General features: G+C 43.8%; 1 long non-coding RNA gene across 1 annotated transcript; it reads left to right on the top strand.

The window, feature by feature from the left end:
* The first annotated feature begins 7,052 nt into the window (after positions 1–7,052).
* LOC117871369 lies at positions 7,053–13,108 on the top strand. Its single transcript, XR_004644206.1, has 3 exons — positions 7,053–7,184; positions 11,770–11,889; positions 12,652–13,108. It is a non-coding gene; the product is annotated as an uncharacterized LOC117871369 (long non-coding RNA).
* Positions 13,109–27,294: the final 14,186 nt, after the last annotated feature.

The raw sequence follows: 27,294 nt of genomic DNA on the forward strand, positions 1-27,294 counted from the left end.
AAGGGGTACAGGAGAGCTGGCTGTATTTTAAAGAATCCTTATTGCGGTTGCAGGAACAAACCATCCCGATGTGTAGAAAGAATAGTAAATATGGCAGGGGACCAGCTTGGCTAAACAGTGAAATCCTTGCTGATCTTAAACGAAAAAAGAAGCTTACAAGAAGTGGAAGATTGGACAAATGACCAGGGAGAAGTATAAAAATATTGCTCAGGCATGCAGGAGTGAAATCAGGAAGGCCAAATCACACTTGGAGTTGCAGCTAGCAAGAGATGTTAAGAGTAACAAGAGGGGTTTCTTCAGGTATGTTAGCAACAAGAAGAAAGTCAAGGAAAGTGTGGGCCCCTTACTGAATGAGGGAGGCAACCTAGTGACCGAGGATGTGGAAAAAACTAATGTACTCAATGCTTTTTTTGCCTCTGTCTTCACGAACAAGGTCAGCTCCCAGACTGCTGCACTGGGCAGCACAATATGGGGAGAAGGTGACCAGCCCTCTGTGGAGAAAGAAGTGGTTCAGGACTATTTAGAAAAACTGGACGTGCACAAGTCCATGGGGCCGGAGGCGCTGCATCCGAGGGTGCTAAAGGAGTTGGCGGATGAGATTGCAGAGCCATTAGCCATTATTTTTGAAAACTCATGGCGATCAGGGGAGGTCCCGGATGACTGGAAAAAGGCTAATGTAGTGCCCATTTTAAAAAAGGGAAGAAGGAGGATCCGGGGAACTACAGGCCAGTCAGCCTCACCTCAGTCCCTGGAAAAATCATGGAGCAGGTCCTCAAGGAATCAATTATGAAACACTTAGAGGAGAGGAAAGTGATCAGGAACAGTCAGCATGGATTCACCAAGGGGAAGTCGTGCCTGACTAACCTAATTGCCTTCTATGACGAGATAACTGGCTCTGTGGATGAGGGGAAAGCAGTGGATGTGTTATTCCTTGACTTTAGCAAAGCTTTTGATACGGTCTCCCACAGTATTCTTGCCGCCAAGTTAAAGAAGTATGGGCTGGATGAATGGACTGTAAGGTGGATAGAAAGCTGGCTAGATCGTCGGGCTCAACGGGTCGTGATCAATGGCTCCATGTCTAGTTGGCAGCCGGTTTCAAGCGGAGTGCCCCAAGGGTCGGTCCTGGGGCCAGTTTTGTTTAATATCTTTATTAATGATCTGGAGGATGGTGTGGACTGCACTCTCAGCAAGTTTGCAGATGACACTAAACTAGGAGGCGTGGTAGATACACTAGAGGGTAGGGATCGGATACAGAGGGACCTAGACAAATTAGAGGATTGGGCCAAAAAAAACCTGATGAGGTTCAACAAGGACAAGTGCAGAGTCCTGCACTTAGGACGGAAGAATCCCATGCACTGCTACAGACTAGGGACCGAATGGCTAGGTAGCAGTTCTGCAGAAAAGGACGTAGGGGTCACAGTGGACGAGAAGCTGGATATGAGTCAACCGTGTGCTCTTGTTGCCAAGAAGGCTAACGGCATTTTGGGCTGTATAAGTAGGGGCATTGCCAGCAGATCGAGGAACGTGATCGTTCCCCTTTATTCGACATTGGTGAGGCCTCATCTAGAATACTGTGTCCAGTTTTGGGCCCCACACTACAGGGATGTGGAAAAATTGGAAAGAGTCCAGTGGATGGCAACAAAAATGATTAGGGGTCTGGCGCACATGACTTATGAGGAGAGGCTGAGGGAACTGGGATTGTTTAGTCTCCAGAAGAGAAGAATGAGGGGGGATTTGATAGCAGCCTTCAACTACCTGAAGGGGAGTTCCAAAGAGGATGGAGCTTGGCTGTTCTCAGTGGTGGCAGATGACAGAACAAGGAGCAATGGTCTCAAGTTGCAGTGGGGGAGGTCCAGGTTGGATATTAGTAAACACTATTTCACTAGGAGGGTGGTGAAGCCCTGGAATGCGTTACCTAGGGAGGTGGTGGAATCTCCTTCCTTGGAGGTTTTTAAGGCCCGGCTTGACAAAGCCCTGGCTGGGATGATTTAGTTGGGAATTGGTCCTGCCCTGAGCAGGGGGTTGGACTAGATGACCTCTGAGGTCCCTTCCAACCCTGATATTCTATGATTCTATGATTTCAATTCACTTAATACAAGTAGTGCAATCTCTTTATCATGAAAGTTGAACTTACAAATGTAGAATTATGTACAAAAAAAACTGCATTCAAAAATAAAACTATGTAAAATTTTAGAGCCTGCAAGTCCACTCAGTCCTACTTCTTGTTCAGCCAAATCACTCAGACAAATAAGTTTGTTTACATTTGCAAGTGATAGTGCTGCCTGCTTCTTGTTTACAATGTCACCTGAAAGTGAGAACAGGTGTTCTCATGGCATTGTTGTAGCTGGCGTCGCAAGATATTTACATGCCAGATGCGCTAAAGATTTTTATGTCCCTTCACTCTTCAACCACCATTCCAGAGGACATGCATCCATGCTGATGACGGGTTCTGCTCGATAACAATCCAAAACAGTGCAGACTGATGCATGTTAATTTTCATTATCCAAGTCAGATGCCATCAGCAGAAGGTTGATTTTCCTTTTTGGTGGTTTGGGTTCTGTAGTTTCCACATCGGAGTCTTGCTCTTTTAAGACTTCTGAAAGCATGCTCCACACCTCATCCCTCTCAGATTTTGAAAAGCACTTCAGATTCTTAAACCTTGCATCGAGTGCTGTAGGTATCTCTAGAAATCTCACACTGGTACCTTTTTTGTGTTTTGTCAAATCTGCAGTGAAAGTGTTCTTAAAATTAACAACATGTGCTGGATCATTATTAGATACTGCTGTAACATAAAGTATATGGCAGAATGCAGGTAAAAGAGCAGGGGACATACAATTCTCTTCCAAGCAGTTCAGTCACAAATTTAATTAACGCATTATTTTTTTTAGTGAGAGTCATCAGCATGAAAGCATGTCCTCTGGAATGGTGGCTGAAGCTTGAAGGCACATATGAATGTTTAGCGTATCTGGCACATAAATACCTTGCAATGCCGGCTACAAACGTTCCATTGAAATGCCTGTTCTTGCTTTCTGGTGACGTAAATAAGAAGAGGGCAGTATTATCTCCTGTAAATGTAAACAAATTTGTTTGTCTTAGCAACTGGTTAAACAAGAAGTAGGACTGAGTGAACTTGTAGACTCTGAAGTTTCACATTGTTTTGTTTTTGAGTGCAGTTATGTAATAAAAAAAAATCTACATTTGTAAGTTGCACTTTCACGATAAAGAGATTGCACTATAGTACTTGAATGAGGTGAATTGAAAAATACTATTTCTTTTATCATTTTTACAGTGCAAATATTTGTAATAAAAATATACACTTTGATTTCAATTACAACACAATACAATATATATGAAAATTTAGAAAAACATCCAAAATATTTAATAAATTTCAATTGGTATTCTATTGTTTAACAGTTATTGAAACTGCAATTAATCGCGATTAATTTTTTGAGTTAATCGCATGAGTTAACTGCGATTAATCGACAGCCCTACTTTAGAGCCTACAAGTCCACTTGGTCCTACTTCAGCCAATTGCTCAGACAAACAATTTCGGTTCCATTTGCAGGAGATAATACTGCCTGCTTCTTGTTTACATCATCGCCTTAAAGTGAGAATAGCCATTCACATGGCACTGTTATAACCGGCGTCATAAGAAATTTACGTGTCAGATGCGCTAAAGATTCATATGTCCCTTCATGTTTCAACCACCATTCCAGAGGACAGATGTCCGTGCTGATGACGGGTTCTGCTCCACAAAGATCCAAAACAGAGTGGACCAATGCATGTTCATTTTCATCATCTGAGTCAGATGCCACCAGTAGAAGGTTGATTTCCTTTTTTGGTGGTTCGGGTTCTGTAGTTTCTGCATCAGAGTGTTGCTTTTTTAAGACTTCTGAAAGCATACTCCATACCTTGTCCCTCTCAGATTTTGGAAGGCACTTCAGATTCTTAAACCTTGGGTCGAGTGCTGTAGCTATTTTTAGAAATCTCACATAGGTACCTTCTTTGCATTTTGCCAAATCTGTAGTGACAGTGTTTGTAAATCAAACATGTGCTGGGTCATTATCAGAGACTGCTAGAACATGAAATATATGGCAGAATGTGGGTAAAACTGAGCAGGGGACGTACAATTCTCCCGCAAGGGGTTCAGTCACAAATTTAATTAACGCACTATTTTTTTTTAATTGATCACCACCAACATGGAAGCATGTCCTCTGGAATGGTGGCTGATGCATGAAGGGGCATAGAATGTTTAGTATATCTGGCACGTAAATACTTTGCAACGTCAGCTACAAAAGTGCCAAGCGAATGCCTGTTCTCATTTTCAGGTGACATTGTAAATAAGAAGTAGGCAACATTATCTCTCATAAATGTAAACAAACTTGTTTGTTTTAGCGATTGGCTGAACAAGAAGTAGGACTGAGTGGATTTGTAGGCTCTGAAGTTTTACATGGTTTTGTTTTTGAGTGCAGAGATAAAGGAAGAAGGAGGCACACGTGAGGACCCCAATGGGGCCCCGGGTGATCGCTACTTCCCATCACCCAACACAGATGTAATGAGGTTGAGCAGTGTCTGTATAAGAGAAAACTAAGACTACTGATTATTCCTTAAAAAAGGAGTTTAATGACTTACAGCTATAAATGCAACACAGACAGAATAGGAAAAGAAGAAATAGAGACCAGCATTGAATAAGGATTAATATAAATGACAAATTATATTGCAAACAAGCACAAGTACAGGTAATATTATGCATTAGCTACTTACTACTATAAATGCATGTCTTTCATATTGGCAGTTTATACTGATGATAGGCATGAGTACATACAAAGCTACTATTACTTATTGAATACCGATTTCACATGTATTGTCCCTGCCCTCAGTAAGCACAAGTACAAGTATAGACCTTATATATTAACAACTTACTACTATTCCTAAGCAGTTTGATACTATTATTAAGCTTCTAATATTACTTTTAATATTGCAGCATTGATATAACCGGAGATCAAATTGGCTCGACTCTATTATTTTTAACACAATAGCACCGATATAACTTGAGATCAAATCAGCTTGAGCAACGCAGACTTTTTTACTCCGTTACTTTATACTGCATGCAACCAGACTTTTTTTACTTCGAAACCTTACCCTGCCAAGAATATGTTACCCTTTAGTCGACCACAAGTCTACAATATTTCCTACTTTGAACTTGCTACACTTGCTCTGGTTGCTATGCTTGATCTTTGAGGCTTCCGGAAGTTTTAGGCCTAACATTGAATAAGCTTGACAATACTCTTGTTCAAATTATGTAACAAAAAAAAAATCTACATTTGTAAGTTACATTTTCAGAATAGAGATTGCACTACAGTACTTGTATGAGGTGAATTGAAAAATACTATTTCTTTTATCATTTTTACAGTGCAAATATTTGTAATAAAAACTAATATAAAGTGAGTACTGTACACTTTGTATTCTGTGTTGTAACAGAAATCAATATATTTGAAAATGTAGAAAAACATCCTAAAATATTTAATAAATTTCAGTTGGTATTCTATTAACAGTGCGATTAATCGTGATTTTTTTAATCACAGTTAATTTTTTTTTCAGTTAATCGCGTGAGTTAACTGCGATTAATCGACAGCCCTAATACATATATATGTGTGTATGCATATGCATATATATTTATATATATAATTTTTGTGTGTGTATGTATATACACATGTCCTGACTTTCAAATATTGATCACTTGCAGCTCCCACTGAGTTAAATGGAGGAACTTGGGGTGCTCAGCATTTCTGAAAGTGAAGTCTTGTATTCAGGACCCTAACTTTAGGCACTCAGGTTTGAAAACATTGGCCTTGAGCAATAGTTTGCTACCACTATATTGGCCTTTTGGCTGTGATGAAGTGAAGCATGAGTGCTAAATGATGCCATTATTAGGCTGACTGTATCCTGGATTTATGGGGATAAACTCAGGGATCAAGTCAGTCTTTTTCATTGGTCCCTTCTATGATCCTATGAAAAAGCCAGGGGAGTGAAGTAAAGAGACTCACCAGTATTGTAAGAGAAGGCACTAAAAAAGGAGGGAAACCTGCTATAGCAGAAAAGATAGAAAAACATTGGTTGGAACTACATATTGGAATCTACTGGGGAAAGCAGCAACAAAAAAGGAAGGGATTATAGCACTAGTGGGTTCAGGCAAGGCATTGGAGACCGTACAGAAGTAGCAAGGAGCAAGACTGACATCCATATTGATGTAAAAACAGGTTAGAAACCCAAACTCTTCCAAAATCACGGTGAATTTGTATTCTACCCAAATCAACACCAGTTCAGGGATGCAAAGAATTAGATCTGGTCTGATGTTGTTTGTGCAGAAAACTATTCCCTTGTCATGCGTGTTCCAACCCTGCATGGTGGGACAGCCAGGAGCAGCCAAAAAAAAAAAAAAAAAAAAGCTATCTCCCTTTTCCTAATCCTGTAAGGTCTTTGGGGAAGTCGCTTGTGCACATGCAACACAGAAGCCTATTTGTGGTTCACGACTCTGTGTCAGCAACTCGTCAGGCCTGACATATTCACTACACATCACACTGGTGTCATATTTATTTAAAAGTTGATGAAATCTATCATTTAAAATCTAAGAACACACTTGTCATTAATGTCACTGTGAAACAACAATAATTCCTCAGTAGGTCAAATTATGGATTACCTTGGATATATCATGGAGACTTAACAGACAAAGGTGACGCCCTATCCAGGAGAGAGGGCTCTGACCTACTGCCTCTGGGTCAGCCAATGGCTAACCTTCCTACAGTTTTGTAAGTGCCAAATTGGTATGGCTATACTGAGCGAATGGTGTGAGCATAACTTGACATGACTTAAACATGGCTGAATGGCTGCAGAGGATTCTGGGAGCAGGTTCTCTTTAAGCAGAAGCAAATTTGATAAAGAACTGGCAACATCTGCATGTAGGATCGATATTGAACCTATCAGTCGGCAAATATGGGCCCATGCAAAAGTAAATATCACATGCATAAAGTTCCAGCATGAAGCACAGGTTGACCTGGTTTTAGCAACCTTACAGCAAGGACACCACGCAGAGAGCCAGAGTGAATGATTGATGAGTGAGTAAACGTGGGGTGATCTTCGTTCGGTACCACCACTTCCAGCCCCCCTTCTAAAATACTAATTAAGTAAATATTAGTAACCACGCGCCCACTGGGCATACTTTTAAGACATGTGACTCCTTTGAGGAAAAAGCATATAAGAATCAAGCAAAGTAAATTACTGTGGTTGGGATTCCTTAATTGACGCTTGAAGAAGCAACGCTGCTAGACAGAGTAGCCAAAATTCTTTACTGCTTGTGTAATTTCTTCTCAATAAACTGTTGTGTATTGCAGATAATTACTGTGGACCTTTTCCACTGGTATGACAGTAATCTGCTCCACCGGGAGCCAGTAAAGATCCATTTCAGGGGTAGTACTGCCCCCTCTTGTCAACAGGGGTGCGTTGACTAAGAGCATCCAAGAGCTAGAGGGTAAGGGGCTCACTGTTATCAAGTAAGGAGTTTCAGCTGTCCTGACCAACCCATTGTACCCCAACTCTCTATGGTTATAAAGTATCAGAGGGGTAGCGGTGTTAGTCTGGATCTGTAAAAAGCAACAAATCTGCTATTGTGTGTCCAGGGAGATTGAAGTGTTCTCCTACAGGTTTTTGAATATTGCCAATTCCAGAGATGATGGGATGTCCAGGGTTTCCAGGTTTGTGGATCTTGGGTAGTATATAGAATAACCCCGATTGGGGCTCTAAGGGTATGTTGATTTGTTCCTGTGTTAGTGTAGGGAGTGTCCTGAGTAGATGGTGCAATTGGAATTACAACAACAAGGAGTCTGGTGGCACCTTAAAGACTAACAGATTTATTTGGGCATAAGCTTTCGTGAGTAAAAACCTCACTTCTTCGGATGCATAGAGTGAAAGCTACAGATGCAGGCATTATATACACAATTGGAATTGGCACTCTCACTGAAGGACTGTCCGGATATGTGGACTCTCTACTCGGACCCTATACCACCAGCACTCCAGCTATCTCCGTGACATCACTGATTTCCTGAGAAAACTACAATGCATTGGTGATCTTCTAGAAAACACCATCCTAGCCACCATGGATGTAGAGGCTCTCTACACAAATATCTCACACACATATGGAATACAAGCTGTCAGGAACAGTATACCTGATGATGCCACAGCACAACTGGTTGCTGAGCTCTGTAACTTTATCCTCAAGCACAATTATTTCAAATTTAGAGACAATATATACCTCCAGACCAGTGGCACAGCTATGGGCACCCGCATGGTCCCACAATATGCCAACATTTTTATGGCTGACCTGGAACAACGCTTCCTCAGCTCTCGTCCACTCACGCCCCTTCTCTATCTACGCTACATTGATGACATCTTCATCATCTGGACCCATGAGAAGGAGACTCTGGAAGAATTCCACCATGATTTCAACAGCTTTCACCCCACCATCAACTTCAGCCTGGACCAATCTACATGGGAGGTCCACTTCCTAGACACCACGGTACGAATAAGTGACGGTCACGTTAACACCACCCTATACCGAAAACCCACCGACCGCTATGCCTACCTTCATGCCTCCAGCTTCCATCCCAGACATACCACACGATCCATCGTCTACCGCCAAGCGCTGAGGTATAACCGCATTTGCTCCAACCCCTCAGACAGAGACCAACACCTACAAGAGCTTCAACAAGCATTCTCAAAACTACAATACCCGCACGAAGAAATAAGGAAACAAATCAACAGAGCCAGACATGTACCCAGAAGCCTCCTGCTGCAAGACAAGCCCAAGAAAGAAACCAACAGAACTCCACTGGCCATCACCTACAGTCCTCAGCTAAAACCTCTCCAACGCATATCAGCGATCTACAACCCATCCTGGACAATGACCCCTCACTTTCACAGGCCTTGGGAGGCAGGCCAGTCCTCGCCCACAGACAACCCGCCAACCTTAAGCATATTCTCACCAACAACCACACACCGCACCATAGTAACTCCAACTCAGGAACCAGCCCATGCAACAAACCTCGATGCCAATTCTGCCCACATATTTACACCAGCGACACCATCACAGGACCTAACCAGATCAGCCACAACATCACTGGTTCATTCACCTGCACGTCCACCAATGTAATATACGCCATCATGTGCCAGCAATACCCCTCTGCTATGTACATTGGCCAAATTGGACAATTCCTATGTAAAAGGATTAATGGACACAAGTCAGATATTAGGAATGGCAACATACAAAAACCTGTAGGAGAACACTTCAACCTCCCTGGACGCACAATAGCAGATGTAAAGGTAACCATCCTGCAGCAAAAAAACTTCAGGATCAGACTCCAAAGAGAAACTGCCGAACTTCAGTTCATTTGCAAATTTGACACCATCAGCTCAGGATTAAGCAAAGACCGTGAATGGCTAGCCAACTACAAAAGCAGTTTCTCCTCCCTTGGTTTTCACACCTCAACTGCTAGAAGAGGGCCTCATCCTCCCTGATTGAACTGACCTCATTATATCCAGACTGATTCTGGCCTGCATATTTATACCTGTCTCTTGAAATTTCCACCACATGCATCTGACGAAGTCGGTATTCACCCATGAAAGCTTATGCTCCAATACGTCTGTTAGTCTATAAGGTGCCAAGCAAACCGTCTGCCTTAGACAAAGGAAAAATGGTTACCTACCTTTTCATAACTGTTGTCCTTTGAGATGTGGTGCTCATCTCCATTCCATTCCATTCTTGGTGTGCGTGCTCCCACATGCAGCGTCGTCAGATATTTTTGCCTTAGCGGTATCTGTAGGGTCAGCAGTGGTGCCCCCTTGAGTGCTGTGCTCATGAGCATGGCATATCAGCTACCACTGACCCTATGCCCTCTCAGTTCCTTCTTGCCGGCAACTACGACAGAGTGGCAGGAGGGAAAGTAATGGACATGAGCAACACATCTCAAAGAACAACCATTATGAAAGGCAGGCTTTTTCTTCTTCGAGTGCTTGCTCATGTCGATTCCATTCTAGCTGACTCACAGACAGTGCCAATGGAGGTGGGCTCGGAGTTCACAGTTTTGCAGCTTGCAGCACTGCCCTGCCAAAGCCAGCATCATCAGGGGCCTGCTGGGTTGATGCGTAATATGATATAAACGTGTGGACAGACGAACAGGTAGCAGCTCTACAGATCTCTTGGATCGGACCTGAGCCAAAAAGGCCGCTGATGATGCTTGCGCTCTAGGCGAGTGTGCTCTGATTATCCCCAGTGGAGACACATGCACGAGTTCCTAGCCGTATCGGATGCAGGCTGTGATCCAGGATGAAATCCTTTGAACAGACACTGGGTGACCTTTCATCCTGTCTGCCACAGCAACGAACAGTTGTGTTGACTTATGGAACAGCTGTGTCCTGTTGATATAGAAGGCCAGCGCTCTCCAGACATCCAGAGCGTGTAACCTGCGCTCCTCATCGGAATTATGTGGCTTCAGAAAGAAGATAGGTAAGAAAATGTCCTGGCTGGTATGAAACTGGGAAACTACCTTGGGCAGGAATACCTAGTGCAGCCACAACTAGAGCTTGTCCTTGTAGAACACTGTATAGGGTGGTTCTGACATAAGTGCCCTGAGCTCAGACCTCTGCAGGAGGAAGGTCTAGCAACATGCCAAACCAGGGCTGGCGAGCCACTCGGGAGTTATCAGGATAACCCTCACCCTATCCCGCTTGATTTTCACTAGGATTCTGTGGATCAATGGCACTGGCGGGAAGCCATACAACAGGGCCCGTGACCATGGAAGTAGGAAAGCATCTGACAGCGAACCCCTGTCCATACCCTGGAGCAAACCGAACACGTGACATTTCCTGTTCTGGTGGGACACAAACAGGTCCACCTGGGGAGTTCTCCACTTCCAGAAGATCATACTGGCCACCTCCAGATGGAGCGATGACTCAAGGTGAGATGAGAAAGTTTTGCTGAGGCAATCTGCTAGCACATTTTTGGTGCCGGGCAGGTGCGCGGCTACCAGCTGAATGGCATGCCACACACAGAAATGTCAAAGGTTGAAAGCTTCTTGGCAGAGGGCTGACGACCTGGCTCTGTCACGTCTGTTGATGTAATACATTGCGGTGGTATTATCTGTGAGGACCTGCACCACCTTGCCCCTCAGGTGGGGCAAGAAGACCTGACAGGCCAGGTGAACCGCTCTGTGCTCCCTGATGTAGATGTGGAGAGCCAGATCGTCCCTCACCTATCAGCCTTGGGTGCTCAGCTTGCCCAGGTGGGCTCCCCAGGCCAGGTCTGAAACATTGGAGACCAGGGTCAATGACGGGGATGGGGTCAGGGTCATGAAGGGGACTCTCTGCAATACTGACCTTCAGTGTCCAATCACCAATCCAGGGATGACAGGATGTTATCCGGGCACCCTGACTACCCAGTCTAGATCATGTCTGTTGGGGGTGTAGACCGACGCCAGCAACGCTTGCAGAGGCCGGAAGTGGAGCGGGGCATCACTGACCACGTATGTGGCTGAACAATCGCAGGCAGGTGTGAGCCGTGGTGAGCGGGCAGCTCCTCACATGGGCGATCAGATCCGACATGGCCTGAAAATGTGCCTCCAGGAGGAAGGCTCTGGCTCATGTGGAGTCAAGAACCACTCCTATGAACTCTATGCACTGGACCTGCATTAAGGAGGAATTTTTCTCATTTATCAACAGGCCCAGGTCATGGCAGGTGGAACACACCAAATCAAGGCTACTCTGAATTTGGTTCCAGGACCTACCCTAGATGAGCCAGTTGTTGAGATATGGGAAGACCTGGACCCCTCAATGTCTGAGGTAAGTGGCCACCTGCACCATACATTTGGTAAAAACCCTTGGAGCCAATGAGAGGCCAAAGGGGAGCGCTGTGAATTGGAAATTGCATTCGCCCACTGTAAACTGGAGAAAATGCCTGTAACTTTGGAATATGGAGATGTGGAAATAGGCATCCTTCGAGTCGAGGGCGTCATACCAGTCTCCCAAATTCAGGGAGTGGATGATGGAGGCAAGGGAGACCATGCAAAACTTCAACTTTTTGAGAGACCTGTTGGGGCATTGCAGATCCAGAATGGGTCTGAGGCCCCCTTTTGCCTTTGGGATTAGGAAATAGCAGGAGTAGAACCCCTTTCCCCTCATGTCCCGATTAGGAAATAGCGGGAGTAGAACCCCTTTCCCCTCTTCCACCGCCCTCATCCGTAGGAGGTTCTTGATCCCCTGAATGAGGAGTTGCTCATGATAAGGGTCCCTGGAGAGGGATGGGAAGGAGGGGGGGTGGGAAGGGGGGGTGACCGAAAATTGCAAGGTGTAACCGTGAGACACTATGTCCAGCACCCAACGGTCCAAAGTGAATTGGGACCAGGCAATGAAAGGGATGCAGATGCTTGAAGAAAAAGAGTAGGGTGGATCCTGGACGGTGACTGGGGTGTCGCTCTCAACCATACCCTCAAAACAAGCGTTTCTGGCTCCCAGAATGTTTTGCCGGACTGGGTTGCTTGGGTGAGCAGGAGGAAGGAGAACAATGGCAGCTGAAATTAGCATCTCTGTCCCTTCTTCTTGCAGGTCCCTGGTGGAGACTGACAAGGCTTAGTCATTGGGGGGTCGCCGGAACTGCTTCCTCGCAGGCTATGGTGTATGCATTCCCAGCAAGCAAAGGGTGGTCCTGCTGTCTTTCAGCCCATGCAGCATTGCATCAGTCTGGTCTGAAGAGAGACCATTCCCATTGAATGGGAGGTCTTGGATGGATGTCTGCATTTCCTGGGAGAGACCTGCATTCTGAAGCCAGGAGCTGCGCCTCATCACCACTGCAACCATCCTGGATGCCGAGTCCGCCATGTCCCATGCCGTCTGGAGGGAGCACCTGGCAGCCACAGTGCCCTCCTCCACCAGGTGCCAAATTTTTGGGCCAACTCCTGTGGAAGGGACTCCTTGAACTTATGGAGGGAGTTCCATAAGTTAAAGTTGTAACAGCCCAACCAGGGCCTGATGGTTCACCGCCCGGAACTGCACGTCGAATAAATCTTTCTCCCAAACAGATCCAACCATTTGGCCTCTTTATTTTTGGGAGTCGAACTGGTATGCCCATTTGTCTCTTTCCTTTGCTGCAGAGACTACCAGCGAGCCCAGGGGAGGGAAATATAGAGGTACTCACACCCCTTGGCTGAAACAAAGTATTTCTTTTCAGTCCTCTTTGAGGTGGGAGGGATGGAGGATGGCGTTTTGCCAGAGACCCTTGGCAATCTTAAGGATGCCGGTAGTGTGACACGGGTCGGGGTGGAGGCTAACAGGATGTTAAACCAGGTGTCTGTCTGCTCAGCCATTTCCTCTGCCTCCAGACCCAAGTTCTTGGCTACCCAACTCAGCAGAGCCTGATGTTATTTGAAATCGTCCCCCGGCCTTGCCCTTGAGGGTCTTGCAACTGCCTCATCTGAGGAAGAGGATGATGATTATACCGCCAGGGGAGGTTCGGGGGCATCTTCCCCTGGGGGGAGGGGAAGGCTTAGGGGTGGGCACTGTTCCCTCTGCTTTGATCATTGGGCATGCCCGGTGTAGTCAGTGCCACCAGTTGCTGCTCCGAAGCAGCAGCCGATGAATGGTGAGAAAGGGGCATTGCCACAAGCAGCATTCCCCACGCACCCCAATAAGGCTACCGTGCCGGCCACAGGCTGTGCTGCCAAGTCAGCGCTGATGTTGACGCAGCCTCAGGTGCCCATTTGCACTGGTGCAGATTAGGCGAGGGGCTGAACTGGGCTTCCATGCTGGAGGACTCCCCTTCTGGTGACCACGGTGGGGCCATTGATGCCTAGGTCTGCTTGCTGGTCATTGCCATCAGGGAGCAGTGCCAGGAATGAGGAGATGGGTGCTGGTATCGGGGGGACCAGAGATGCGATGGGGAGTGTTCCCATGATACAAGTGACCAGGACCTGCGTGTAGAAGACAATCTATGGGAGGGTAAGTGGCATGGGTAGTACATAGACTGGTGTCTTGCTCTACAAGTTCCATGTTGAGACGCCGGTGACTGGGAATGTGGCGCGGGTGACCGAGGACGAGCCCCAGAGCATCTGGGCTGCAGCTCTGGTGACTTGCAGCGCAGAGGTGGAGAGCGCTGTTTCATCTTGGAGGATCAGCGGAGCTCCACTGTCGCTGAAGGATCTTAGTGGCTGGCTTGTCCTCGTGGAGAGCCTAGGCCAGTTCCTGGGGTACATGCTGTGTCGGTGGCGTGGGTGGCGTGTGCTCTTGGTGCCGGGGGAGCCTGTGAAGGGGTCAGTGCCGCCAGGGTTTTTGGCCCTCTGCTGCTCCCAGAAGTCGGCAGTAGACCTTTCATGGGACTAAGAGCCCTGGCTGGAGGGGTGCGAGTGCACGCCTCTGGAGCGGCCAGGTGGCCCGAAGTGGGTCCTTTGCCCAATGGCCCATGGCCCTTTTTGCTTGGTGCCAGGGTTTTAGTCTTTTTGGGCACCGGCAACTGGGAATGGTATCACGCGGAGCCAGGTGCCAGGGGCATACTGCGCCACGAGGCCGAGGCACTCGGCAAGTCCTGGTGGGGCTGCATGGAGGCCGGGCTCAGGGCAGACTCCATGAGAACCCAAAGCCGAATATCCCGCTCCTTTTGCGTGCAGGACCAGAAGTTCTTGCAAACTCTGCACTTATCTCTAATGTGCGATATTCCCCTAAGTACTTGAAGCAGCTGCTATGAGAGTCACTTACAGGCATCGGCCTGTTGCAGTCTGCGCAAGACTTAAACCCAGGAGACCAGGGCATGGCCCACCTGGAGAGAAGCCCTTGCTGGGACCCTAACTGCTAACTACTTAACACTAACTACTATGAACAAAACTATTTACAAGGCCCTAAGGCTCAAAGAAAATAGATAAAAACCGCTAGCTCTTGCAATGCAAGGGAAGGCGCTCCGACTAACTACCATGGATGGTAAGAAGGAACCAAGAGGGCATAGGGTCAGTGGCACCTGATATACTGGCACATGAGCGTGGCATTCAAGAGGGCACCACTGCCGACCCTACAGATACTGCTAAGGCAAAAAGTTCCGACAACCACACATGTGAGCGTGCGCACACCTGGAATGGATTCTACATGAGCAAGCACTCGAAGAAGAATGTGTATTTCTTTCTCTGACTAGTCCAGTTCCCAGGCAAAGACAATGAAGGTCCATTTTTACATATTAGGTAAACAAAGTTATCAAGTGTATAGAGAAAAATGTATAGAGTGTGGTCTTTTCTGAATGTTAATGCCATACTGGTGGTTAATATCATTGTGAAATGTTCATATGAACACTATATGATGAAATATGGATACTTAATAATATGTTTTAAAGGCTATGGCCAAACAGGTTCCCTCTCAGATAGAAGAGATGGTAGCTATCTATGGGTCTCCTGTCAGATTAAGCAAGGTGTAAACTAGAACAATGGAAGCCTCATTTACATAGAAATCAGCAAAGGGATGAGAAGTCCACAGGAAGGTAAGAACAGCATGAGATCATCTTGCCTCTTGAAATAAAGTAATTGAACTTCAGAAGGTATGAGCAAAGACAGAAGCCATCTTCGGCATCAGACAAGCTGAGAAAGATGGTCCCCTTCAACCAAGGAGGGATTCAAGTCTTTGGAAATTGAAAATAGGTCAGAACCCTGCTTAGGGAAAGATTTTCCACTTAGGATGAGAGGGGAAAGCAGCATTTTGTACTTCTGTGGAAGGTCCAGACCGATGCAAAGTCAGTCATGGCTGGGAAGAAGAATGTCTGGTGAGATAAATGATCTTGGATAAAGGCTATATCTTGCTAGATTAAGTTTTAGACTATTGGATGCATGTTTCACTTTTGTTTGCAACCCTTTCTGACTTTATTCCTTTTACCTGGCATCACTTAACCTATGTCCTATTGTTAATACATTTATTTTTACTATAAATTAACTCAGTGCTTTGTTTAAAAGGGTGTATTTAACCAAGTGAAGTTAATAAGCCTTGATGTACTTGTGTGCCTTTTGAGGAACAAACTGTCCAGGAGAGGACTAGACATTAGAGCACATTTGGGAAAATTTGGGACTGGGGTGAGTTGGGGTTACCCTGCAAGTAGTAAAACCAAGGCTAGTAGAGTGACGGGTGTGTTGCTGGCAGACTGCTGTGGTTATAGTTGCTGGACCAGGGCTGTAGTCATACATATACACTCGGTGTGACCTGCATGTTTGTTGCTGACTATTAGTGTCCCAGGGCAGGTGCTACAGTAACAAAGCACTGTGAGGCATTCTAGGTTACAGGGTAAGAGGTGACAACCCCTTACTGGTCTGGATTGCACCCCAAATTCTGTGACAGCCCACCCACATGTGTGTGAAGCTAGTCCGACTGCAATCACTGAGGAACCAAGCAGGGGCAGGTAGCCCCTACCATCACAAAAGGCTTCTCCACCCATGAGCTTCCCAGCAAATATATGCTAGGAGAGATACTTACAACTATGCTGTAGGGATTTTGGGGTGGTAAGGAAGAAATCTGTCCCTGAAAGTTTCCTGAGGACTTTTTCCAGCACCTGCTGCTGTGTGTGTGAGAGAGTGAGTGAGTGTAGGCAGCGTGGAGGGCTACTCTCCCCTTTCCTTTCCCCCACTCAAGAAATTCTTTGCAGCATTACAGGAGGCAGTGTCTCTTCTTGAGGGACTCATAAGCATTAAAGAAAGAGAGAGAGAGAGAGAAAATATGTGCGTGTTATTGTTTTCGTGTGTGGAGTTGGAGCGGCTACACAGAATTCAACACAAGCCCCTGGTGAGTGAAGACATCTAATAGACTGGGGTTTTTTTGTTCTGTGTTAGTATAGTGTGTAGCACAGTGGGGTCCTGGTCTGGGACTAGGGTTCCTAGATGCTATCGCAGGGGTCTCAAACTCAATTTACCTTAGATCTTGATCCATCCTATTTATATGAAAAACTGTCACGTTGTCTAACATCATTTGGATGTGCTGGAACCATATGAGGGGGAGGAATGTGTTGCAGGATAGGTGAACTGCCTTCATCTCCAGCAGATTGATATGCATTCTGGCTTCCCAGGGGACCATGTGCAGTATGACTGTCAATATGGGCTTTACATCCGATGAGGGATTCATCTGTAATTACGGTTGGTGTTGGGTATGATTGGAAGAAGGGGAACTCCCACTCACACCTAGTCCACTTTTGTCCACCATATAAGAAAGGCTCTGACCTTCTGTAGGATTCATATTTTCCTTGTCTAATGAGTAAACAGACCAAACCCAGACCTGCAGGCAATGGAGGTGGAGCATGGCAAACAGTGTTATGTATGACAAGCAGGCTTAGGAGGGAAAGACAGATGTTTATTGTGGTTTGAGGGTGACTTGATTTATCCATATGCCCACAGTCTGAAATCTACCTGTAGAGAAGCAGGCCTTCCTGAGGATGAGTCTAAGATTGTTCCTATGAAATCTATAGTCTTTATGGGAGTCAAAGTGGAATTTTGTTTATACAAATCCCCAATGATGTCAGAGGTGGAGTAAGAATAGGGCTGCTGACTGGACCTATTAGCTTTATCTGCTCATTGGTAGCCAGTTGTCCAGATATAGGAAGATGGTGTAGCCATTGCCTCTCATCTGGGCTGCCAATACAGACTTTCATGAAGAACCCAGGTCTGTTGCCAGCCTGAATGGGAGTACTCCAAACTGGTAGTGCTGTTGTCCTATCATGAATCTGAAAAACCTTCTGTGGGAGTGGTGAATAGCCACATAAAAGCAAGTATCTTTCATGTCCAGGGCCGCAAACCATGTGCTCTCCTTCAGGGAGGGAATTATTGATGCCAGTGTTACCATAAGAAATTTTGATTTGCGAATAAAGATCTTTAGTTGGCGTAGATCAAGAATTGATCTCCATCTTCCATTTTTCTTGGGAGCTGTGAAATAGCAGGAGTAGAACCCCTTCCTTTAATGTTGGGATGGAACTTGCTCTATGGACCTTCACTGGAGGAGAGAGAATTCACCTTCTGATGAAGGATCTCCTTGTGAAAGTGATCCTTGAGAAGAGGCCGGAAGGGGAGCTTGAGGTGGGGAAGTGAGATAAACTCGATTGTGTAACCAGAGTGGATTATCTCTAGTACCCATTTGTCTGTTACTGCCCTCCAGTTGTGTGAAAAGTTAAGAAGCCAAAGGTTTGGGGGGCAATATGGCATGGCATCAATATCAGTATTCAGTCCTCGAGCATCCCTCAAAGAAACCCTTGGATAGCCGGTGGGGACTGGCAGCAGTCATGGAGGCAGAGGAAGCTGCAAATGTGGGTCTTTGAACCCTTTGTTGTTTGTGTGGTGGTTTATAAGGGCACTGGTGATAAAATGCCTGGTGGGTAGAGCTGGCTCTGTAGGTTTGCTTGTGGTGATTTCTCTTTGGGACAAGGTGCAAATGCCTAAGGAGTGGAGAGTTGTCTTAGCATCCTTAAGAGAATGTAGGGACTTGTTGATTTCTAACTCAAGAAATTAAATTTATCAAAGGGCAACTCCTCGATGGTATTCTGGACCCCGCCGGGGAACTGTAACAGCATGGCAAGCACTTCTTGCAAGCACTCCTTTGGATTGGGTATGCCTGCAATCTTTAAACAGTTCTGGCCCTGGTGTCAGGCTGTATCCCCAGGGTTTCCTCTCTGCAGGCAATAGTTTTACCCTCTCTGGGCCCAGCTCTCCAGCTGGGTCACTAAGTAGTTCAGATCCCCTTCTGGGGGTTTATCACTGTCCAATCGCAGGTCATTTTCCCAGTAGCCTATGGGGGTAACCCAGCCTGTCCATTACTCCAGATCCCAGCTCAGGGACCCTAACAATAGCAGCCATGCACCATTGTGTCCCTTTAACAAAACTGCCTTCAGTTCCCTGGACCACTTCCCCTTGGTCCCAGCCTTCACCAATGCTTCACCCTTCACTCAGGGCTCTTCTGTGTTCAGGCCCAGCAGTCAGCCAGGAGCAATTTTTCACTGCCCTGGTCCCTGCCAGCACTAAGCCGTCCGTGGTCCTGCTGCTCCTTCAGTCAGTCAGTCAGCCAGCCAGCCAGGAACACAGTCCTCACTCCTCCAGCTCCAAGCAGCAACTCACTGTCTCCAGCTCTGTAGCGACTTTTATATGGCCTACCTGGGCCCTGATTGGCTACTCCCTGCAGCTTGAGTGGCTGCTTCTCCCAGCCACTCTAGGCCACTTGGAGGACATCTCTACTGCTCTTTTCTGGGTTGGGTGTGGTAGGACCCTGAGGCCGCCAGGAGGGGCCTCTGGGCCTAATCTAGCCCAACACAGGGACCCTGAGGAGTGAAGCCATGATTCGCACCTCATGACTACAACTATGGCAATGGCTCTAGATGCAGTGTCCGCTGTGTCCACCGCTGCTTGGAATGATGTTTTAGACATCAACCTGACTTCATCAATGAGGGCTTGGAACTAAGCCACGTCTCCCTGGGAAAGTTTCTCTCTGAATTCCAAATATTTAGAATAATTTAGGAAATTGTACTTTGCTAACAGTACCAAGGGTAGTTAGCAACTGTGAACTGGAGACTAACTGATAACAATGCCTTCCTTCACATGAGATCAAGGCATTTAGCACCCTTGTCAGTTGCAGCAGTCTTGGGGTGCTGCATTCTGGACCTATCTGTAGCTATTGCACCATTAAGGATTTGGGCACTGTTTGTGTAACTAAAAACCTCTGCCCTTTAGTCAGCACGAAAACATTTGTCAGCCCTTTTCACAATAGGGGCACAGGAGGCAGGAGTATGACACAGACCTGATGTTCCATAATGGCCTCGTTGACTGGGAGGGCCACCCTACTAGGGCCAGAGGGTTGCTGAATGTCCAATAGACCATGCTGTGTGTCTTGGACCGCCGCAAGAATTACATGGAGCTCGGCTGCCACCTTCTGTAATGATTCCTGGTATTGCCTATGGTCAGCAGATGGGAAGGAGATGATGGAGCAATTGCCTCATCAAGTCAGGAGAATGACACTCGTTAGGACCTGTTTGACTTTTTTCTCTGCAAACTCTGAAGCTGGTATCAACTGGCAGAAGACGGTTGGTGCAATTCTTGCACAGATCTGGGTTGTCTGTGATACAGATTCCCTGGGGCCCAGTAAGGCCAGTAGGAAGGATCAACCATTCAGAGGGGCCCCCAAGGCAGAGTACCAACAGTCCCCTATGTAGTCATAACCTGGAGAAGGAGGATGGTCCAAGACCGCCCATGGGTTCTGTTGGGTCTTGTTTCCCTAGAGGACCTGGGGGAAGGCTAGTCTGGAGCATCAGATACGTCCAATGAAAAGGTAGGCTCCTGTTCTACCAGTGGTGCCACTGGTACCAGTGAAAGAATGCTCTGACTTGTGCACGCGGTAGGGGAGGATCCTCTTCTCAAAGTGGTTTCTGGCATTGAAATATCTCTAAGGAGGACCAGGCCTGACAGAAGAGAGGACTGTGGATAAGGCAGAGTGAAAATATGCTCCAGCAAGAGAAGGGTTTCAGTCCTTCCTGAAGCTTGCAGAGGATCCCACTCAGAGTGTCCTGAGACCACTGAATGGGGGTCCAACATGGAGCTCACAGATGGGACTGGTGGGCACTGATCTTTTGGCCTGTGGGATGCAGCCAGAACTATGGGCTCCTTCATCTGCACCTTACCTTCTTGGACTAAAGGTTTATCCAGATCTAATTCTTTAGGACCTGTGCACGAGGATTCACCTGACTTGGACCAAAATGAGGAAGGATCCTTTTCATTTATTTTACAGGCAGATCTGTACTGGGATTTGTCCTTATTGCTATGGTCATCTCCCCTACTCTCATGAGAGGGTTTCTTAAACTTAACCGTTTTGGTGTTTACTCCAGAGCTCGTGCTCAGAAGGGTGCTACTCACAGTCTGAGGCCACTGTACTGGGTAGTCTCTCTGGCCTGGTTCCGACTGGGGTCTCATGGCTTTCTTCATGAGATGCTTCTGCCTCGAGGGTTTGAGGCAAGAAGGAGTGGCAGATGCTGCAGTTGGTGGCGGTGTGAGCTCTCCAAGGCAGTAAAGGCAGCGGTGGTGTTCATCACAGATAGAGAAGGAACGGGGGCAGGAGATACAGTCTTGGCATGATCCTCCATGGGGAGAGGCTCCCTGAGGCAGGGAGAACTAACTATAAAAACACAAAGTTTAAACTTACTAAAAACTATTTATAGGTATTAAAAGCAGAGGAAGATCGAAATGAACACAGAGAATCCTCAGACCATGCGGTGATAAGAAGGAACTGGAGAGGCATCAGTCTGTGCCACTGTTTATGCCCTTGGTTCAGAGAGCAACTGCAGATGCACAGACTAACAGACACTACTTGCTACAAATCTCTGGTCTCAGGTGCATGAAGCACATGTGTACCAATGTGTGGAATACACATATAGACCAGCAGTCGAACAAACCACATTTTGAAGGATGAGGCTATACTTCCATCTAGCTTATGCACAAGTCTTTGCTGAGCCCCCAACATTCCTATTTGTGCTGTTTGTTATACCACTATTTTTAGCTTGTGATACTTGGAGGAGGAGTTATTAATATTTTGCCCTTTCCTCTTGAGCTTGTATGTTAAACATACTCCAGCAAAGCACAAAATGTATCTATTCTTGAGTGCCAGTTATGTAGCAGTGGAAGCTCCTTCATTTATACACTGTGATGATCTCTTCCCTCTTCCTATGGAGTAAACCCCTTTGGTTAGGGGTTTAAAAGCAATTGAAACGCTAAGTAGATGTACCTCATCATCCCCAATATTCAGAACAATATCAAAGTAGTAAAATGCATTTCAAATGTCTGGCAGAAACAAATACAGTTGTAGTCAAGTAATTTAGCATATGGATGGCAGAAAATGCTGATTTGTTAAACTTTTCATAGAAAATTTTCATGGGAGGTTTCTTAGGTCCAGGATGGAACTTCTGGTCAGAGAAAAATATCCACTACCAGGAGCCCCAATGCTGAACTGGAAAAATTTTGAAATCTCAAAAATGTTCATGGGACAGGAAAACCATGTGTATCTTAACTAAGCATACCATACCTTTCTATTTTTTAATAATTTCTGATTTCTTTCAGGTTTAACCTTAACTCTGAATTTCCTAGGCTTCGGATGCTTTGTTATGGGATAATTAAAATACTCTACAGTGGTGTTGTATCCTAAAATATGAACATGTGCCCTCAACCTTAACTCTATCTTAACATATTTTTTGTCTGGAACTCCAGTGTTATGTTTATGAATTTAAATACAAAGAAATGTGGAAATGAAAAAATTCTCGTAGTAATGTTACCTCTGCTGTATTCTGCATCCTACAATTTAGGGATTTAAAATATAAACAATATATTAAGATACATATATAAGAACTATCGGCCTATAAAATACCACAAATTAGCCAAAGTAACATTACAAAGAAAATCTTAACTTTTTGTATTTCCATTTCCAACTTCCCCTAACCAAAGGGATGGGGGTGGGGGACATGTGGAATCCAAAGCCATGATACCTGAACAGCTCAAACTGTTTGAATGGGAACATGGGGGTTTATGGAAACAATTTGGTCTACGGCCAAGAGGGGACCTGGGCTGCTTATGCATAAATCATATGCATAATCATATGCAATTATGCATAAATCATAATTCAACCCTAATATTCTGTTAACATTATATATAACAGTTTTGGTACAGAAATTCCGAGGGTTTTAACTCAAAAAGATTTTAAAAAGAACAAAAAGGAACTTCATTCTCCAAGAATGCCTTAGCTTCTGCATGCCTTACAAGATTTTGCATAACTTACGAAGTCCCAATTATAGGTGTCCCTGCTGATACAAAGCAATGTTTCATGACCCATTTCATTCTATAGCTAACTGAGGCACATACATACATTTAATGGACTTTTATTTTTTTCTGCACTTTATCAACTTAGCAAAAATATCTACTGCATATGCTCAGTACGCAATTTACAAAAGTTCACAATTTTTTGCAGAACACAAAACCACTTCTTTTCAGCGAGGACTATTTCTATTCCAAATTTCAGCCCCAGCCATTTTGACAGTAACTCTGTTCAAAATGAAGTCAAACAACATTTAAAAAAAATGGGAAAAGTATATTTTTTCTATTCCCCTTCTACTGAAAAATTGAATTATTTTTGCTCAAAGTTTCCTAAATAAATTCACTTTGAGGCAGAGACCTGGTATGAAAAATATCAACATCAAAAGGTAAAAGTTTCAGAGTTGTGAATGACAACAATCAGGGAGTTAATTTGCATAATGATTTTTACTCTAACCTCTCCACAGCTCAGTGTGCATAAATACTGAAACAAAGACTAGGCAGATTAGACATTATTAAACCATATTTTATCTTATGCAATATTAATACTTATGGAAAATTTAGGTATTGTTTTGAAAATTCCAGTTTTTAGACAGCTCTTCTACTTCTTTTCTGTTGTTCTGATATTAAATATTGATCTTTAGAATGTTTCAGTAAGAATTCTATTTAGCTGGGTTTTTAATTAATTCTTACCAAGATTTCATTTTGAAGAAAGGAGTGGGATATCTATAATCTAAAGTACCGTCAGACCAAGTCTTATGATGTAGCTTTTCTTTAAAACTTGGGTCAGCAACAGAAGCAGTTCAGTTAAACTAATAAATATTTCTGAATGATTGTGTGTCTTACGATAAAACTTTTATGGGATTTCTTGACCTCACATTTTGTGATCGGGTTGAGGGAAATCTTCAGCTTTCATAAAAATCTCTAATTTTTACTGTCCAGGATTATGACTAAATGTTATGCAGAAGTTAAATCTGATCAAAAGAGAAGAAATGGTCCTAACAATATCCTCTGAAATGATAAATAAATCAATAAAAATAAGTTTTCCTGAACACTTGATGTGACCCATACATTCTGCTATGGGCTCATTAATCATTATGTCTTTCAGACTTCTAATGAGCTATTTTGAAGTCAGGGCTATATTAATACACCTATTTTAACACTAGCAGTTTACAAACATATTATCTACCTTACACTGTGATGGTGCATAAAAATATTTTGGTGGTCCCGGGTAGGAATCTCAAGTCCCTGCTGCTGTCTGCCCCAGGAGCATTTTACAGAGGAGTCCTTGACAAGCCAGCCAATGGCCTGGCACTTCAGGGGTTAATTCCCAACCATAGTTCAGAGACAGCTCAGGGAGGAACTATTATTTGAGAGCTAATTAAGTGCAGCTGATCTAGGGCCCTACCAAATTCCCTGCCATGAAAAACGCCTCACGGATCATGAAATTTGGTCTTATGTGTGCTTTTACCCTATGCTATACAGATTTCACGGGGGAGACCAGCGTTTCTCAAACTGGGGGTCCTGACCCAAATACGGGTCAGGTTTTTTTTTTTTGCAAGGTTATTTTAGGGGGGGTCGGTATTGCCACCCTTACTTCTGCGCTGTTTTCAGAGCTGGGCGGCTGGAGAGTGGCAGCTGTTAGCCGGGCACCCAGGTCTGAAGGCAGTGCTCTGCCAGCAGCAGCACAGTAGTAAAGGTGGGATTACCATACCATGCCACCCTTACTTCTGCGCTCCTGCCTTCAGAGTTGGGTCAGGACCCCTATAGTTATAACACGGTGACATTTCAGGGATTTAAATATCTAGAATCATGAAATTTATTATTTTTAAAATCCTATGACTGTGAAATTGACCAAAATGGACCATGAATTTGGTAGTACTCTACCTACCTCAAAAGAAGGGTTTTACTCATGGGGTAGAAAACTGGGTTTTCCAGGGCAAGGAATTCTAGGGAAAAATATATGCTACATGGTGTGGTTTATAGTTTTGGTTGGTTTCAAATTTTTTTAAAGCTTGCTGGCTGTAAAACTGCATGGAAGGAACAAAGCTTTGCCAAACTGGTGCCAATTTGTATTAACCCAGAACCTCTGCAATAAAACCAATCCAGAGTGAGTGATTTTGTGTTTAAACCTAAGCCTTGAGTGAACTCTCACTTTTATCACTCTGCTCCTCCTCTGGCTACATACACTTCCTAAAAATGTAACACCTTTTTCAAACTACTGTGAAAGAAAAAAGTCTTGGTCATGATGAACAAAGCTCACTGAAGCTGGCACAATCAGACGACTAAAATAAAATGTGAGTACAAACATATCAGTAACAGATTCAAACACTACTTTATTATTCTATTATCTACTTACAGTTTATTACAGGTTAATAAGAAATCATTTCATATTGACCCTTAAATGATTTTAATTGCTTATCAACAAGCTAAACCAGTCTTTAATTTTTATTTTATTGCAAACAGATTCGTATCTCCTGCTTATATAGTCTATGGAAATGTCCAAAATATGAATGAGTATACATAAACAAGTTATGTGTGGGTATCTATAGAAATGAAAGTTAAAAATAGCATTGAAAATAAACTTTACAGTAATGTATGATTATTTGACTGTTTAGGTCAGGTGAATGAAGTGTTATAGGATAATCTAAACGTTAGATTTGAAGGCTGATTTATTTTCAGATAAATGCACCTATCATTGTACAATTAAAAATAAATGTCAGTATTTGGTGCAGATAACTACAGACATCTTTAATGTTTAATGCACTGATAACAACTCCCCCCATTCCCAATAGCACTTTTGCAGCTTCTACTTTACATTATATAATGAGGACATTTTAAGTGACAGTATGTATATGCATACATATAACAAGTCAGAAACACCACATTTTAAAGTCTGTATATTTTCATATGGTAAAAAATTAAAGCTACATAAACTGATTTTTAGATTATTCTGCAAAGTAGAATCTTGTATACTTACATTTTCATAATACTTTGACAAATTTCCATTAAAGCTTTGTTAACAGACAATAGCATGATCACAATGACCCCACTGGCTTTCCAAAATAGTGCAGTTCCTCAATTAAACTTGTTTCCTTTTATACTTGCAAGCCAGTGGGATCAAGACAAACAGGCTAATGCAAGCAAGAAAGTAAACTGTAAGCTTTTATATTAAGCGGTTGAACAAACAATATTAATTATTGTGTACCATACAATGAAAATGATTCTAGTATTTTGCTACTACTCACTGCAGGAATACATGAACTTCAGTAGCTAAGAAGCCTGAAATACTTTCTAAGTCTTCACAAACATTTGGTTGGTGCCTACCAATGCCAATACATTTATAAAAGCAGTTATGGAGATATTTTGTTGTTAAAGCTGCAACAATTTAAACAAGGCAAGTGAAGAAGTTATATAGATTGTTCTTATCTTCTTCCTGAAATTTCTTTCATCAAACAAAAGTCCATAAAATGACCATGTCCCATTAATAATACTCCTTCTAATGTTATTTAGATATAACTTACATTTACATGTGTGTCCTATCTGATCCATTTACAATGAAACTCTTGAGTTTAACATCTGCTGCACTGGACTAGGTTGGCAATAGTAACAAGGGACTGAAACAAAGATGTATCAAGTGTCAATTAATTTTGAGAACATATGCCTTTTTCATTTAGATGGCATATTTTTGCAGATAAATATAGTACAGTTATTTAATTAAAAGTTTTAAATAGATATTTCTGCTTTGACTTAGTAAATGCAAAACATCTCTCTCTCTTTCCTGAAAATGACATATTTAAAAAGAACTATTTTGTCCTTTAAACAACGCCCCAAACACAAAGTGTTTCAGCCTGTATAAAATCTCTGTCAATGATTTCTAGGTAAGAGTTGGGCTGTTAGAAGATTGCAGTAAACTGTTTTGTTAGTAGGCAGCGCAGGAATGAAGCATTTTCAAGATCAAGCAAGAGTCTTCTTATTTAAGGCTGAAGGATGGAAATGAGAAAAAATCAAAAAGGAGGCTTTACAGAATAAAAAAAAGTGAGAGTAAATAGTATATAAGCAGAAAATGTATCACACTAATCACTACTATAATAAACAGCACCAAAACATCAGTAGTTTGGGTGAGACTGATAGAGCAAGAGACCTAAATTTCTAATTTAAACATTCTTTAGAATTTTAACATTCAACCACAATTCCTCTGTCAGCTAAAATTTAAGTGGCCAAAACTCAAAAATATTAAAAGAGCCTTCAAAACAGATATTTAAAAATAATAAAAATGGTGTTAACAGATGTATGCATAAAACAGACCTATAAATAGCTATAGTATGAAAAATATTTCAGTGCAAAGGCAATTTTAAGATTTCTAAAAAATACATTACAAATAATTTGTTAACTGCACACAGGAAATTTG

Source organism: Trachemys scripta, chromosome 1 (assembly GCF_013100865.1).
Source record: "Trachemys scripta elegans isolate TJP31775 chromosome 1, CAS_Tse_1.0, whole genome shotgun sequence".
Taxonomy (NCBI): domain Eukaryota; kingdom Metazoa; phylum Chordata; order Testudines; family Emydidae; genus Trachemys; species Trachemys scripta.